Below are 15884 nucleotides of genomic sequence, written 5' to 3'. Positions count from 1 at the left end.
CTCAGTTTCATTTATTTCTGCTCTTATCTTTGTTATTTCTTTCCTTCTGTTTGCTTTGGGGTTTATTTGCTGTTCTTTCCCTAGTTCTTCCAGCTGGACAGTTAATTCCTCAATTTTTGCTCTCTCTTCTCTTTTAATATAGGCATTTAAGGCAATGAATTTCCCTCTCAGCACTGCCTTTGCTGTATCCCATAAGTTTTAATATGTTGTCTTTTCATTGTCATTTGCCTTGAGGTATTTACTGATTTCTCTTGTAATTTCTTCCCTTACCCACTGATTTTCTAAGAGTGTGTTGTTTAGTCTCCATATATTTGTGAATTTTTCAACCTTCTGCCTGTTATTTATTTCCAACTTTATTCCACTATGATCTAAGATAGTGTTTTTTATAATATCAATATTTTTAAATTTGTTGAGGCTTGCTTTGTGACCCAGCATGTGGTCTATCTTAGAAAATGTTCCATGAGCACTTGAGAAGAATGTGTATCCTTCTGTTGTGGGGTATAGTGTTCTATGAATGTCTGTCAAGTCTAGTTCATCTATCATACAATTCAACATCTCCATTTCCTTGTTGATCCTCTGTCTAGATGTTCTACCCATTGATGAGAGCGGTGTATTGAAGTCTCCAGCTATTACTGTGGAGTTATCTACTTCTCTCAGTGTTCTCAGTGTCTGCCTCATGAATTTTGGGGCACTCTGGCTTGGTGCATAAATGTTTATGATTGTTATGTTTTTTTGATGAATTGACCCTTTTATTAATATATAGTGCCCTTTTTCTCTTTTAATTGTTTTACTTTTGAAGTCTACTTTGTCTGATATTAATATTAATTAAAGTCCACTTTTTTCTGGTTGCCGTTTGCGTGAAATATCTTTTTCCAGCCTTTCATTTTCAGCCTATTTTTGTCCTTGTGCCTAAGGTGAGTTTCTTGTAGACAGCATATAGATGGATCCTGTTTTTTAATCCATTCTGCCAGTCTGTGTCTTTTTATTGGGGAGTTTAATCCATTAACATTTAGTGTTATTACTGTAAGGGCAGTACTTTCTTCTATCATTTTGTCTTTTGGATTTTATATGTCACGTCTTATTTTTTCCTCTCTCTCTTTTTACCCTTCATGATAATCTTCATTTCTACACTCTTCTCCAAACCTCTTTGTCCTGTCTTTTCCTATCAGCCTGTAGCACTCCCTTTATTATTTCCTGTAGTGCTGGTCTCGTATTCATGAACTCTCTCAGTATCTGTTTGTCCGAAAATATTTTAATTTCTCCCTCATTTTTGAAGGACAGTTTTGCTGGATATAGAATTCTTGGTTGGCATTCCTTCTCTTTCAGTATCTTAAATATATCATACCACTGTCTTCTCGCCTCCATGGTTTCTGCGGAGAAATCTGTGCATAGTCTTATTGAGCTTCCCTTGTATGTGATGGATTGTTTTCCTCTTGCTGCTTTCAGAATTCTCTTTGTCTTTGACATTGGACAATCTGATCAGTAAGTGTCTTAGAGTAGGTCTATTGGGAGCTATTCTGTTTGGGGTGTGCTGTACTTCTTGAATCTCTAATTTTCAGTCTTTCATAAGAGTTGGGAAATTTTCAGTGATTATATCTTCTATTATTCTTTCTGCCCCTTTTCCCCTCTCTTCTCCCTCTGGGACACACATAACACACATATTTGTGCATTTCATGTTGTCCCTGATCTCCTTAAGACCCTGCTCATATTTTTCCACTCTTTTCACTATCTATTCTTTCGTGCGTGTGAATTCAGTTGTCTGGTCTTCCAATTCACAATCCTTTCTTCTGCCTATTCAAATCTACTGTTGTATCCCTCCATTGTCTTTTTCATCTCCTCCATTATGTCCTTCCTTCCCATAAGTTCTACCATTTGCTTTTTCAAGTTTATGAATTCTTCCCTATGTTCATCCCATAAGTTCTACCATTTGCTTTTTCAAGTTTATGAATTCTTCCCTATGTTCATCCAGTGTCCTCCTTATATCCTTCATCTCTTTTGCTATGTCTTCCCTCATTTAATTGACTTGATTTTTTAATTGATTTAGATTTGTTTGAACATCTCCAATTAGTTCTTCCTTCAGCTCATTAAATTGATTTAGCAATAATTGCTTCAATGCCTGTATCTCAGTTGAACTATTAGTTTGTTCCTTTGGCTGATCCATATTTTCATGTTTCCTAGTATGGCTCATTATCTTAAGCTGTCTAGGCATCTGACTTTCTTGATTAGTTTATTCTGGAGCTTGTTTTCACTCTTTTACCTAGGATTTTCTTGTTGGTTGGCTTTGTTCTCTAACCTTTGGTGTTTAGTTCAGCTTATTCTAGAACTTTAACTTATATTATGTTTAGTTGATCAGAGTTTTTCACCTCTTGTTTTTCTGTTTCTTGCCCTGCCTCTATGTGGTGTGGTGATCTCCTCAGATATTGTCAGCATCAGTCAGGTTTTCCTAGTCCAGAGAGGCCCAGTTCTCAGGAGGAGCATGTGGAGTTTCCTTGAAAATGAGACCCTCCTGTGAGGCCTTTAGACTCTGTGCTTCTCCTATGCTGTCTAGCAGGTGGTTCTTGCCAACCTGCAATTACCCTGCCAGTGTAAGGAGGCAGGGAGCCTTTAGTTCTCCAGGTGACCCTAACCCAGTCAGGGATGTGGCTGATTGAAGCTAGCTAACAAATTCCAAAGCCTGGGATCTGAGCTCCCAAAAGGGCTGGGAAGTTATGGTGTTTAGCAAACTTTCTCCACCACCAGACTTATTGCTTTGTCTCTCAGAGCTATTTTAGCTCTGCTCTTGCCTGGGCCCAAATTGCAAGTCTTTGAGGCTTTCTGTAGTGGGCTTCTTAGAGTAATTGTTTTAGAAAAAGAGAAAAAAATTAAAAAAAGAAAAAAAAGGAAGGGCCCAGTATAGACTATTTACAGTCTTTGCAGATCTAATGGGCTATTGAAATGCTAAAAGCCTGGGAGTTGAGGGTGATTAAGGAGCAATCAAGAAAGCAGAGAAGCTGGCTTTTCAGACAAGGGTTCTGTGTGTCTGATTCTGTTTGAGCCCTGCCCTTTGCATATGTGTCTTATTCTGTTTGAGCCCTGCCCTTCTCTATATTATGTTCACCTGACTCCAAAAAGTCTCTGTTTTTATTTTGTTTTCTATTTTTTTTTTTGCTGTTTTGCTAACCCTATGTCCTCTCCGCTGTACTGACAGCTCCCAGATTTTCCAGTGTCTGCTCTCAGTTTATCTATGGTTGCAGCTTTCGTTCTCCCTCCTGGTTCCCAGCACAGACAGCCCTTCCTCCCTTGGGATTGTGCCTGGCAGGGAGGGGCGTGGGCTCCCTGGCTGCAAAAACTTACAGATTTTGCTGATCTCAGCTGTTCCACAGGTTTGTGAGTGTTTTATGTAGTTTGTCCAATCTCAGATTCCTCTGCGGTGTATGGTCCATGCAGTTCCTGGCTTTCTACCAACTGCCCCAGAGGAGTAACTACAACCTAGACCTCACCATTCCACCATCTTCCCTGTTTCTAATTTTAATCCCTATCTGTATTATTTTTTACTCAGATGTTATCATAGTATGCATATCATTTTTCCTCCTAACAATATGTCCACATTTTTCCATATGCTGTATGGATATGAAAAAATTCAAACCATTCAAAAGGGTAAAGTCATAAGGAAGTCTCTCAACCCTCAGGAGTAACCAATGTCAAAAGTTTGGGGAATATCTTCCAGAACACTTTTATGAATATATGAAGCATATATGTTTGTATTTACAAACAAACACTCTTCTTTACATAAAGCAAGAATCAAAGTAGAGTGTCATCAGAATATGAACCTAATGTAACATATTTATCCTTTCCATTACTGTTGTACAGTTAGATTATTCCCATGTTTTCCCCTATCCTGTAAAATGTGATTAATAGCTTTACAATCTTATACTCTATTTTAAATTATTTCATTAAGACAAGTTCCTAATAGCGAAATTGGTTCAATAGATGTGAATATTTTTATGGAACTTGATATATGTTGCCAAATTGCTTTCCCAAAAGTTACATGCCAATGTACATTTCTACCATCAGTGCTGAGTACCAACATTAGATACTTCTATTTAAAAATATGTTCCTAATGTAGTAGACAAAAAAGGATATCTTGTTTTAATCTGTATTTCTTAGATTATTAATGAGATTGAAGATTTTCAATTATCTTTTGGTCATTTGTATCTCCTTTTACAGTGTGAACCATCTGTTCATACTCTATATCTATTGAAGGCATTAAAAACTTCCTTTTTGATTTGTATGAGCCCTTCATATATTATAGTGTTATGTCTTTAATAATATTTTTTCCAAATATTTTCCAATTGGTCTTCATCTTTTTGGAAGATCGAATTATGAACCCCAGAAAAAAAACATGTTCTTAATCTTAATCCTTTCCTGTGGTGTGAACACATTGTAAATAGGCTCCTTTGATGTTCTTTTTAGTTAAGATGTGGCCAACTGAACCAGGATGGATCTTAATCATATTACTAGAAGCCTTATGGAGGCCATAAGGAAAAAGTCACAGGGAGGAACAGGAAGCCATAAGTCAACTGAACCTGGGAGAAAAATGAGAGGACATCACCATGTGATGGGAAAGCCAAGGAACCCAAAGACTGTCTGCAGGCCAGTTAGAAAGCTTTTCTACCTCTCAAACTGTGAGACAATAAATTCCTGTTGTTAAGCCAACCCATTGTGTGGTATTTGTCATAGCAGCCTGGAAACCAAGACAAATTTTTCTATTCAACAAATATTTATTCATTGTCTACTATGGTCCAGGTAATGTGGTAGGAACTGTTTTTGTTTTTGTTTTTGTTTTTTTGACTACTTTACGTACAGAATCACACACACACACAGTTGTGTTTTTTTGTTTTGGTTTTACTTTTTTTTACTTTTTCCACTGTTTAGAAATGTTGAATGTAACGACTGGCACAAATATACATATATTTATACACACACACACACACACACACACACATATATATCAGATCCTGTATCACAATGTCTGAGGGTTAGGAATCAGAAATGGCTTGGCTAAGTATATCTAGCTCTCATTGGATTGCACTCAGATGTTGGGCTGGGGTGCAGCCATCTGAATAGTTGATTAGGGCTGCAGGATCGGTCCTGATCAAGGTAGTTCACTCACATGGCTGGCAAGTTGGCTGACTGTTGGTGAAGGCCTTCCTGCCTCTCCACTTGGGCCTCTTCATAGGGGTATTTTAGTGGAGTAAATTGGAGACTCCTTTCCTCAGAGCAAGCTATCCAAGAGACTGAGGTGGAATTCTGCTGCCAGTGCCTTTATGGCCTAGCTTCGGAAACCACATGCCTTCAATTCCACTGTATTCCATATTCTAATGGTCACCCAGACTAGCTCTGATTTAAAGTGGGAGGAGACTACACAAAGACCAAGAGGCTAGGATAATTTTGGGTCATCACAGAGGTTAGCTAGCAAGTATCTTTTTTTTTTTTTTTTTTTTAAATTCAGTTTTATTGAAATATATTCACAAACCATATAGTCATCCATGGTATACAATCAACTGTTCACAGTATGATCATATAGTTATGCGTTCATCACCACAATCTATTTCTGAACATTTTCCTTACATCAGAAAGAATCAGAATAAGAATAAAAAATAAAAGTGAAAAGAGAATACCCAAACCATCCCCCCATCCCACCCTATTTGTCATTTAGTTTTTACTCCCATTTTTCTACTGATTTTTTTTTTCAATTTTTTAACTTTGTTTATCAAAAAATTAAAAACAAATAGGCAAACAGCAACCAAAAAAACCCCACAACATTTCAAACAAAGCAATGGATTAAGGAAAACAAATAACCTAAAATAACTACTTTGTTTCCAATATGTTCCTACCATACCCCAAGAAAATTAATAAACCATGTCCAAACAGAGGAGTAAGAAAAACAAATAATCTAAAATAACTACATTGCTTCCAACATGTTCCTACCATACCCCAAGAAAATTAACAACCCCTAAGAAAACAAAGGCATAAGAGAAAAAAAAAACCTAAAATAACTCTATTGCTTCCAACATGATCTTACTGTATCCAAGAAAGTTTACAAACCATAATCATTCCTGAGCATTCCCATAACATTGAGATTACCCTCCATAGTTTATCTGTTCTTATTAGATTATCATTCCCCCTCCACTAATTGGTATCTCTAGGTCCCCTACATTCTACAGTATAAAACATTGTACATTTTTCACAGAATTCACATTAGTGGTAACATACAATCTCTCTCTTTTTGTGCCTGGCTTATTTTGCTCAGCATTATGTCTTTTTTTTTTTTTTATCTTCATTTTATTGAGATATATTCATATACCACGCAGTCATACAAAACAAACCGTACTTTCGATTGTTCACAGTACCATTACATAGTTGTACATTCATCACCCAAATCAATCCCTGACACCATCATTAGCACACACACAAGAATAACAAGAATAATAATTAGAGTGAAAAAGAGCAATTGAGGTAAAAAAGAACACTGGGGACCTTTGTCTGTTTGTTTCCTTCCCCTATTTTTCTACTCATCCATCCATAAACTAGACAAAGTGGGGTGTGGTCCTTATGGCTTTCCCAATCCCCTTGTCACCCCTCATAAGCTACATTTTTATACAACTGTCTTCGAGATTCAAGGGTTCTGGGTTGTAGTTTGATAGTTTCAGGTATCCACCACCAGCTACCCCAATTCTTTAGAACCTAAAAAGGGTTGTCTAAAGTGTGCGTAAGAGTGCCCACCAGAGTGACCTCTTGGCTCCTTTTGGATTCTCTCTGCCACTGAAGCTTATTTCATTTCCTTTCACATCCCCCTTTTGGTCAAGAAGATGTTCTCCGTCCCACGACGTCAGGTCTACATTCCTCCCCGGGAGTCATATTCCACGTTGCCAGGGAGATTCACTCCCCTGGGTGTCTGATCCCACATAGGGGGGAGGGCAGTGATTTCACCTTTCAAGTTGGCTTAGCTAGAAAGACAGGGCCACATCTGAGCAACAAAGAGGCATTCGGGAGGAGGCTCTTAGGCACAACCATAGGGAGGCCTAGCCTCTCCTTTGCAGCAACCGTCTTCCCAAGGGTAAAACCTGTGGTAGAGGGCTCAACCCATCAAACCACCAGTCCCCTATGTCTGTGGTCATGTTAGCAACCATGGAGGTGGGGTAGGCGAATACCCCTGCATTCTCCACAGGCTCCTCAAGGGGGCACTGCATCTTTTTTTTTTTTCCTTGTTTTTTGTTTGTTTTCTTTTTTTTTTTAACTTTCCCTTCTTTTTTAAATCAACTGTATGAAAAAAAAGTTAAAAAGAAAACAAACATACAATAAAAGAACATTTCAAAGAGACCATAACAAGGGAGTAAGAAAAAGACAACTAACCTAAGATAACTGCTTAACTTCCAACCTGTTCCTACTTTACCCCAAGAAAGTTACCTAATATAGCAACATTTCTGTGAACTTGCTCCTACTATATCCATCAGAAATTAACAGACCATAGTCATTTCTGGGCATCCCCAGAACGTTAAATAGCTTATCTGTTCTTCTTGGATTATTGTTCCCCCTTCCTTAATTGCTCTCTATTGCTAGTTCCCCTACATTCTACATTATAAGCCATTTGTTTTACATTTTTCAAAGTTCACATTAGTGGTAGCATATAATATTTCTCTTTTTGTGCCTGGCTTATTTCGCTCAGCATTATGTCTTCAAGGTTCATCCATGTTGTCATATGTTTCACCAGATCGTTCCTTCTTACTGCCGCGTAGTATTCCATCGTGTGTATATACCACATTTTATTTATCCACTCATCTGTTGAAGGACATTTGGGTTGTTTCCATCTTTTGGCAATTGTGAATAATGCTGCTATGAACATTGGCGTGCAGATATCTGTTCGTGTCACTGCTTTCCGATCTTCCGGGTATATACCGAGAAGTGCAATCGCTGGATCGAATGGTAACTCTATATCTAGTTTTCTAAGGAACTGCCAGACTGACTTCCAGAGTGGCTGAACCATTATACAGTCCCACCAACAGTTCCAATTTCTCCACATCCCCTCCAGCATTTGTAGTTTCCTGTTTGTTTAATGGCAGCCATTCTAACCGGTGTTAGATGGTATCTCATTGTGGTCTTAATTTGCATCTCTCTAATAGCTAGTGAAGCTGAACATTTTTTCATGTGTTTCTTGGCCATTTGTATTTCCTCTTCAGAGAACTGTCTTTTCATATCTTTTGCCCATTTTATAATTGGGCTGTCTGTACTATTGTCATTGAGTTGTAGGATTTCTTTGTATATGCAAGATATCAGTCTTTTGTCAGATACATGGTTTCCAAAAATTTTTTCCCATTGAGTTGGCTGCCTCTTTACCTTTTTGAGAAATTCCTTTGAGGTGCAGAAACTTCTAAGCTTGAGGAGTTCCCATTTATCTATTTTCTCTTTTGTTGCTTGTGCTTTGGGTGTAAAGTCTAGGAAGTGGCCGCCTAATACAAGGTCTTGAAGATGTTTTCCTACATTATCTTCTAGGAGTTTTATGGTACTTTCTTTTATATTGAGATCTTTGGTCCATTTTGAGTTAATTTTTGTGTAGGGGGTGAGGTAGGGGTCCTCTTTCATTCTTTTGGATATGGATATCCAACTCTCCCAGCCCCATTTGTTGAAAAGACCATTATGACTCAGTTCAGTGACTTTGGGGGCCTTATCAAAGATCAGTCGGCCATAGATCTGAGGGTCTATCTCCGAATTCTCAATTCGATTCCATTGATCTATATGTCTATCTTTGTGCCAGTACCATGCTGTTTTGGCAACTGTGGCTTTATAATAAGCTTCAAAGTCAGGGAGTGTAAGTCCTCCCACTTCGTTTTTCTTTTTTAGAGTGTCTTTAGCAATTCGAGGCATCTTCCCTTTCCAAATAAATTTGATAACTAGCTTTTCCAAGTCTGCAAAGTAGGTTGTTGGAATTTTGATTGGGATTGCATTGAATCTGTAGATGAGTTTGGGTAGAATTGACATCTTAATGACATTTAGTCTTCCTATCCATGAACATGGAATATTTTTCCATCTTTTAAGGTCCCCTTCTATTTCTTTTAGTAGAGTTATGTAGTTTTCTTTGTATAGGTCTTTTACATCTTTGGTTAAGTTTATTCCTAGGTACTTGATTTTTTTAGTTGCTATTGAAAATGGTATCTTTTTCTTGAGTTTCTCTTCAGTTTGTTCATTTCTAGCATATAGAAACATTACTGACTTATGTGCATTAATCTTGTATCCCGCTACTTTGCTAAATTTGTTTATTAGCTCTAGTAGCTGTATCGTCGATTTCTCAGGGTTTTCTAGATATAAGATCATATCATCTGCAAACAATGACAGTTTTACTTCTTCTTTTCCAATTTGGATGCCTTTTATTTCTTTGTCTTGCCAGATTGCCCTGGCTAGCACTTCCAGCACAATGTTGAATAACAGTGGTGACAGCGGGCATCCTTGTCTTGTTCCTGATCTTAGAGGGAAGGCTTTCAGTCTCTCACCATTGAGTACTATGCTGGCTGTGGGTTTTTCATATATGCTCTTTATCATGTTGAGGAAGTTTCCTTCAATTCCTACCTTTTGAAGTGTTTTTATCAAAAAGGGATGTTGGATTTTGTCAAATGCTTTTTCAGCATCTATTGAGATGATCAATTGATTTTTCCCTTTTGACTTGTGAATGTGTTGTAATACATTGATTGTTTTTCTTATGTTGAACCATCCTTGCATGCCTGGAAAGAACCCCACTTGGTCATGGTGTATGATTTTTTTAATGTGTCTTTAGCAAGTATCTTAATATCTTGATTTTCCTGAACTCATGAAGTACTGATAATTCTTCAAGAACCCATACAGTTCTAGTTTCGTATCATACTGTTCTCTTAAACAGCAGCTGTGCTCTCAAACAGCCAATGTAATACTTATGTTCACACTGGTGCACTCAAGCATACAATATTTTCTGTTTAAAGTTCCACAGATTAAAGCCTACCACCTGCTACAGGGCTGTTGCCCATGAACTTCATTAGGGCACTAGATTACATCTCAACCTAGCTGACTTTGAATAAGTATAGAGTCCAGGATTGCAGATTAAGGGCAAGGAAGATGGACTTTCTTCTCCCTACTTGTAATCTCTGTTAACTAACTAGGAAGCACTTCAAGTTTTACCGGAAACCTTTAAGATTCTAGCAACCTTTCCCTGTGTTCAATATTCACTTTAATTAAAAAGCCCTTGCAGATTATTCAAATTTGCTGAAGGTGACTCAGATTGTTGAGGGGTGATTAACCAAATAGCTGAGGCAGAAGTCTGGGTAGTGAAAAGCTCATCAAGTCAGAGGAAGGAAGACAAGTTTCTTACAGTTAACTTTCACCTCTCCTGCAGGATAGCCAAAGAGGCACCTTTGTGAAATCGTCGGGACTTACAGTTTCAGTTAACCACTGTTACCATTTTAATTCCAGTTTGTCAATTCATGGAACTAAAAAAACTAGAGTAGTCCTAAGCCTTGCCAAATTGGGACATTTTCCTGGGCCCCAAAGTTTTAGCGGGGAGACAGAGGCCAGAATGGGGGAGTGGGAAGCATCATCTTGATCTAAAAGTAAGTGAGATTCTTATCCCACCAACAGCATCTTTACTCCTCTCTAAGACCACAGCAACGAAGACTTGGGCTGGCTGCCTGACAACAGCGTTCCCCTCCCCCTTCACCAATATCCCTGCCAGCGAGTCATCTTTAGTACATCGTCACTTTAACACTTGAGTTTAATTTTGGCCAGCTTTCCTAGTGCAAAAATATTAGAGAGGGTAAGTGGGATGAATAGCTACAGTATTGGACATAAGCAAATGCCCGATCGCCAAGTTTCAACTGTGCCTGACTGATGAAATGCACAATCTCTACAGGGCCACCTTTTCTCAGCAGACATCAGTTTGTGCCCATCCTCACATCCACCTCGGCATTTTAAAGGCTGTAGTCAAGGAAAGCCATCAACTAAGGCAAAGCGAGACGCACGTTAGAGGACACTGTCCACCTCAGACGAAACACAGGTTCCTTACGCAGACCGTTTCAACTGACGCGCGCCGCACCCTCTACCCCTAATAATGCTCCTCGGCCCCACCCCTCACACCCGGAACTGAAGTCCGGGTGCTCCGCGCCCTCACGCACAGCGTGCAGCGAGTGCCGTAGCAGCTCCCAACGGCCCCGCCTCCCGGACGCAGTGGGCAGGCGTGGGGAGCGCGCATGCTCGACAGAAGGGCCACCTGGGTTTGGAGCGGCTGCTGTCTGTTGCGCCGCCGCTCGCGGGAGCTGGCAGATCCGGGTCTCGTGGCTGAGAGTGACGTGGTCAATCGAATCAAAACAGAGGAGGGGGAGGAAGCCGGCGGCGCCAAGAAGCAGCGGCAGCGGCAGCGGCATCCGGAACGGCCGCAGCGTTCTGGAGGCTCCAAGCGGTCTTTCTGCCGAGCCTTGGCCCCGGTCCCTAATCTCCCCGCCCCATCGGTTGTTGTCTGGGCGGGTGAGTGTCTCCCCCTCTCCCACTGCCGTTTGCCGGCCCACCTCCCCTCACCCCGGTTTTTTCTTGGGTCTGGCTCCTTAGGCTTCCGGGGACTGCGGCGGCTGCGGCAGAGGGGGACTGCTTGTCTGGCTCGGTGGTTCCTCTGTCGGGCGATTTTGCACCCGGAGAAGCCCACGGTTGCCGAGTCTGCGTCTTCCGGCGAAGAATGGGGCAGAGAGCCTGCAATTTTGGCTTTCTCTGCAAGGAATCCAGAGTCGGGGCTTGGCAGAAAAGTCGATGGTAGCTACGGATGGTTTTTATTTTCAGGGCAAGATCGTCAGTTTAGGGGAGGCTTATAATGGAGTAAAAAGAAGAGGGAGACTCAAAGCTGGAAAAAAATCCATAAACCCTGAAATCCACACTGTAACATTTACTTCTTGATACTGAGCTGTTTCTGGATATGATGAAGTCACTAGGATGCGTCTTTTGTTGTGATTGATGATAACAGGAAACCTGTCATTCTGAACGCTGGAGCTTTTTAGCCCCTGTTGTGCTGCGAATATAAAGGATTCCCTTTTTCTGTTTGTTCAGTAAGTGGAACCAGGGCTGACAGTAAAGAGGTAGCAGGCTTTTCTTCCTGGAGCAGATAAATGTGCGATAAAATGGTTAACTCGCTGTGCCTGAAGTCCCATATTGCTCTTTAAAGCCGAAGTTTTCCAAAGTAACTGTTTATACGTGTATCACAATGTTAAACCAAGATGGTGTGTGTTAGTTGAAGAGTTAGTAGGATGTTTTCAGTTGCCTCAGTTTGCAAATGTGAGAATGTGACCCTTCAAATGGAACGTCTTGGCTTTGCTCTAAGAGGGTCGGAAGAGCTTTACGCACGTAATATCTATTTGTAGAAGTGACTTTCCAGTTTTTGTGTTGTATTGTCAGAAGCCTTTGGCAGCTATAAAAACAATTTCAAAGGCGAACGGCCTACCAGGCATTCTGGTCTTAAAGGACACTTAGGTTCTCGCTGCCCGGTGCTGTGGAGGTTGCAGAAAGCTTAGGTTCCTTTCCACTTAAGGTGACTGGCCGTGCAGATTATTGTAGTGTAAACTGCCCCGGTGCCCTGCCACTGTCCTCGCCTCTCGGTAGCACTAAAAAGACACCGGAAGGCCAAACCTCCTTTTTGTCCTAACTTGGTTTAAAGAACACTTTTCCCAGAGAACTCATTAATTGAAGGGTTTCTGTGGTAAACAGCACGGAAGAAAAACAAGTGTTTATTATGATTGAGACTAGTTCTTGAAGAATATGCCCTTCTGGTATAACGTGGACCTCTTTGTTAACAAATTTCTTCTTGTGCATGCTATTGCTATTTTTTTTCCCTCATAAAACCATAGTTGGAATACTGCTGATGTAGTCAAAGGAAAGTATTTGTTTTCTTGAGGTTTGTCTTTTTAGGCTGTCACCTTTTATGCTGACCTATAACTTTGAATATTTTTGCTTACATGAAGTAATTTGTGATAAATGGAGAAAATGTAGATGAAAACAGATAAGCAAAAAAGAAGAAAATAAGTCAATAATCCTGCCTCCCAGAGACCACCACAATGTTTTCATTAGTTTATATACTTACAGACTTTTTTTTTTTTTGGCAGTTATTTATTTTATACAAACATGTTATACCGCATATGCTTTTCTGTAACCTGCTTTTTCACATAGTAGTACTTTCTTGAATAACAAAATTTAAAGTTTTGCAGATAGGTACTTTTTGACCTTAACTTTAAGAAAATATTCATAGTATTTATGGTAAATTATGATTGTTAAACTTGTTTCAAAAGATTTCTTTCCAAATCTCTACGATGATATTGTAAGAGTTAAGAAATTACTATGTATTGTGTGGTAAAGTAGGGCTTTGCTTGCTTAACTCTTTGGAAAGCAGGCACAGAATAGCCTGAGTTGCCAATAAGGAAAGAGTTTTTTGTGAATTTAGTAGTTTGATTCAGATACAGGCTAATTAATTTAGTTCTGTTTCTTAGGTATCCTGCTTCTGAATGCAGACCAGTTGTCCATGGCTGCATTCAGCTCCCCCCCACCCCCCCACGAAGGTCCTGAAAGAGTTATAGAACACTTAATATGCTTATTAACATTGGGTTTTGAGTGTGTGCCTATTTAGTCCAGTGCTTTACCAGCGGCACCCAAAAAACTTACTATGGTAGAAAATGTCTTCTTAAACTTCAACTTCAAAAGACAGGTACATATCAAAGTATCGTAAATCTGCTAATAATCCATTTTGAGTCCATTACTCATAAACTTACCTAAAACCTTTAAATCTCTATTTTCATTCTGTATCTTTGGAAATGAGTCCTAGATACTATTACTGTGTGGCTTAGTTTTTTTTCTCTGATTTGCTGTAAGCTGCAGTGTTTCAGTGTATATTCTAGATTTTGTCCGCTTTTTACCATCCATACTGGCAACTACCTTGCCAGACTACACCATCTCCCACCTCGTCTATTGCAGTAACGACCTCCTGGTCTCCCTGCTTCCACTTGGAATAATACAGTGCATTTCTGTTACCACAGCCTAAGAGATCCTTTGAAATGTAAATCAGACGGACACTCCCTTGTTGAAAACCTCCCATCGCACTCAGAATAAAACACAAACTGCTTTCCAAGGTTTGCCAGGCTTACTATGTACAGGGCACTGCTTTCCTCCTATTTCACCTTGTGTCTATGCCTAGTCCACTACCCTGAAGCCTGGCCACATCGAGTTTCTTCCTGTGTTCCAGCCCCACTGGCATGTTGTTCCTGAAACTTTCCAAACTGTCTCCTGCCTGAGGGCCTTTGCACCTGCTATACCCTCTGGCTTCAATACTCATCTCCCAGACCTTTCTGTGGCAGATTGCATCATGTCGTTCAGGCCACTTTAGGTATTGCCTCATCAAGGAGATTGCCCCCAATTATGTCTCCATCCTACTTTATTTTTTTCACAACATTGATCACTATTGAAATTCCCTTATTTTTAATTTCTGTTTCCTACACTAGGAAGCAAGTTCTGTGAATATGAGGACATAGTCTATATTTTTCACTACATAGTATGTGCTCAATGAATGTTGGTTGAATGCATCAACTTGGTGAACATGTCTGTATTCCTTTTAAACATATATTGTCTATTTTAGACCTGTTCTTCCTAAGGAAGAACTCTCATTTTCAGTCTTTTTTTTTTAATAGGGCAGTGCCTTGATTCTCTTATTTTAATGATTTTTGATGTTTGTCCCATATCACCTACATTCTACCTCACCTGTAGAATTAATCCCTGGAATGGTTCCCAGGAATCTGCGTTTTCAACAAGCCCCTCATGTGATTTTAATGCACATTAAAGATTGAGAATGTCTATTAATATTTTAATGGTTTCTCTGGGATATTGTTTCTTGCTTTTAATAATAATGAAAGCTGACATTTTTTTAAACACTATGTATCAGATACTGTGCTAAGAACTCTTACTCATTCTCATTTAATAACAGAGCAACTCTGAGGTGTATGTATTCCTACTCTAATTTTACAGATGTTGGAACTTACACATAGTAAATGGCAGAACTTGGATTTGCATCCTAGACTGACTGTTTTCTTAATTACTATACCCTTCTGCCTCTGGACTACACTGTTCATAACTGTACACAGTGCTTTAGTTATGGTAGGCCATGTTCTTATTAAGGCTAAGGTAGTGTTGTGTTTGTCCCATTTCCAACCCTGAAATAATGAAGTCCGGTGTTGGCCTTTTTGCCCGGAGGTGCATGACAGTGCAATGACCTTAAGAAACATTCTACAAGGATTCCTGGGTCTTGCTTTGTTGTATTACTTGCTCAGAGCATACTGGGCTTAAAATAAATTGGAAATATTTTCTCCTTGTGCATTACCTTCGTTTCCTATACCCCAAACCCATCTATCGCTTTCTTATTGCTCTTAGAGTTCTTCCTGCGTTTTTTCATTGACTTGAATGTTTTACTGTTGGACTACTTTTGGATCATCATAAACTGCAGATATTTCTCACTTCAGGACCCCTTTCTGGATGAATTTAAAAAATGTTAATTTTGACTTCCATTGATTTTGGGGGGACTTCAGAAAGCGGTTATCTTTCTTTTTTCCCAGTCTTTAAGCCTGGCTGACTCCCTGTTTATCTGTGGAGGCTGAGTTCACACATGACACATGACATTTTCCAGAGCTCTTTCCTTATCCACCCCAGGGCTTTTGTAAATAGTGTCTCCTGTCACATCCCCTTCCATATTTAATTATCTGTGACTGTTTGGCCCATTAGATTGGGAGGCTTCTGAGGACAGGGAGGACCACTTAGGCAATCAGTAGGTTTGTTGATAGAATAAAAAAATGAAGGAAAGTCTCTAC

At 39.6% G+C, this 15884-nt stretch overlaps 1 protein-coding gene across 3 annotated transcripts in view; it reads left to right on the top strand.

Annotated features, from left to right (window-relative positions):
• Window positions 1–11283: 11283 nt before the first annotated feature.
• The window catches only part of SMIM14 (small integral membrane protein 14), a 97225-nt gene continuing 92624 nt past the window's right edge, over window positions 11284–15884 (top strand). Inside the window, exon 1 of one of the 3 annotated variants that reach the window (XM_037829621.1) lies at window positions 11284–11523. The gene's annotated coding sequence lies outside the window, so the exon portion shown is untranslated. The other 2 variants (XM_037829620.1, XM_037829622.1) reach the window with 2 other exon arrangements.

Source organism: Choloepus didactylus, chromosome 3 (assembly GCF_015220235.1).
Source record: "Choloepus didactylus isolate mChoDid1 chromosome 3, mChoDid1.pri, whole genome shotgun sequence".
Lineage (NCBI taxonomy): Eukaryota > Metazoa > Chordata > Mammalia > Pilosa > Megalonychidae > Choloepus > Choloepus didactylus.
Note: the sequence above shows the minus strand (reverse complement) of the source record. Positions and strands in the feature narration are given on the sequence as shown.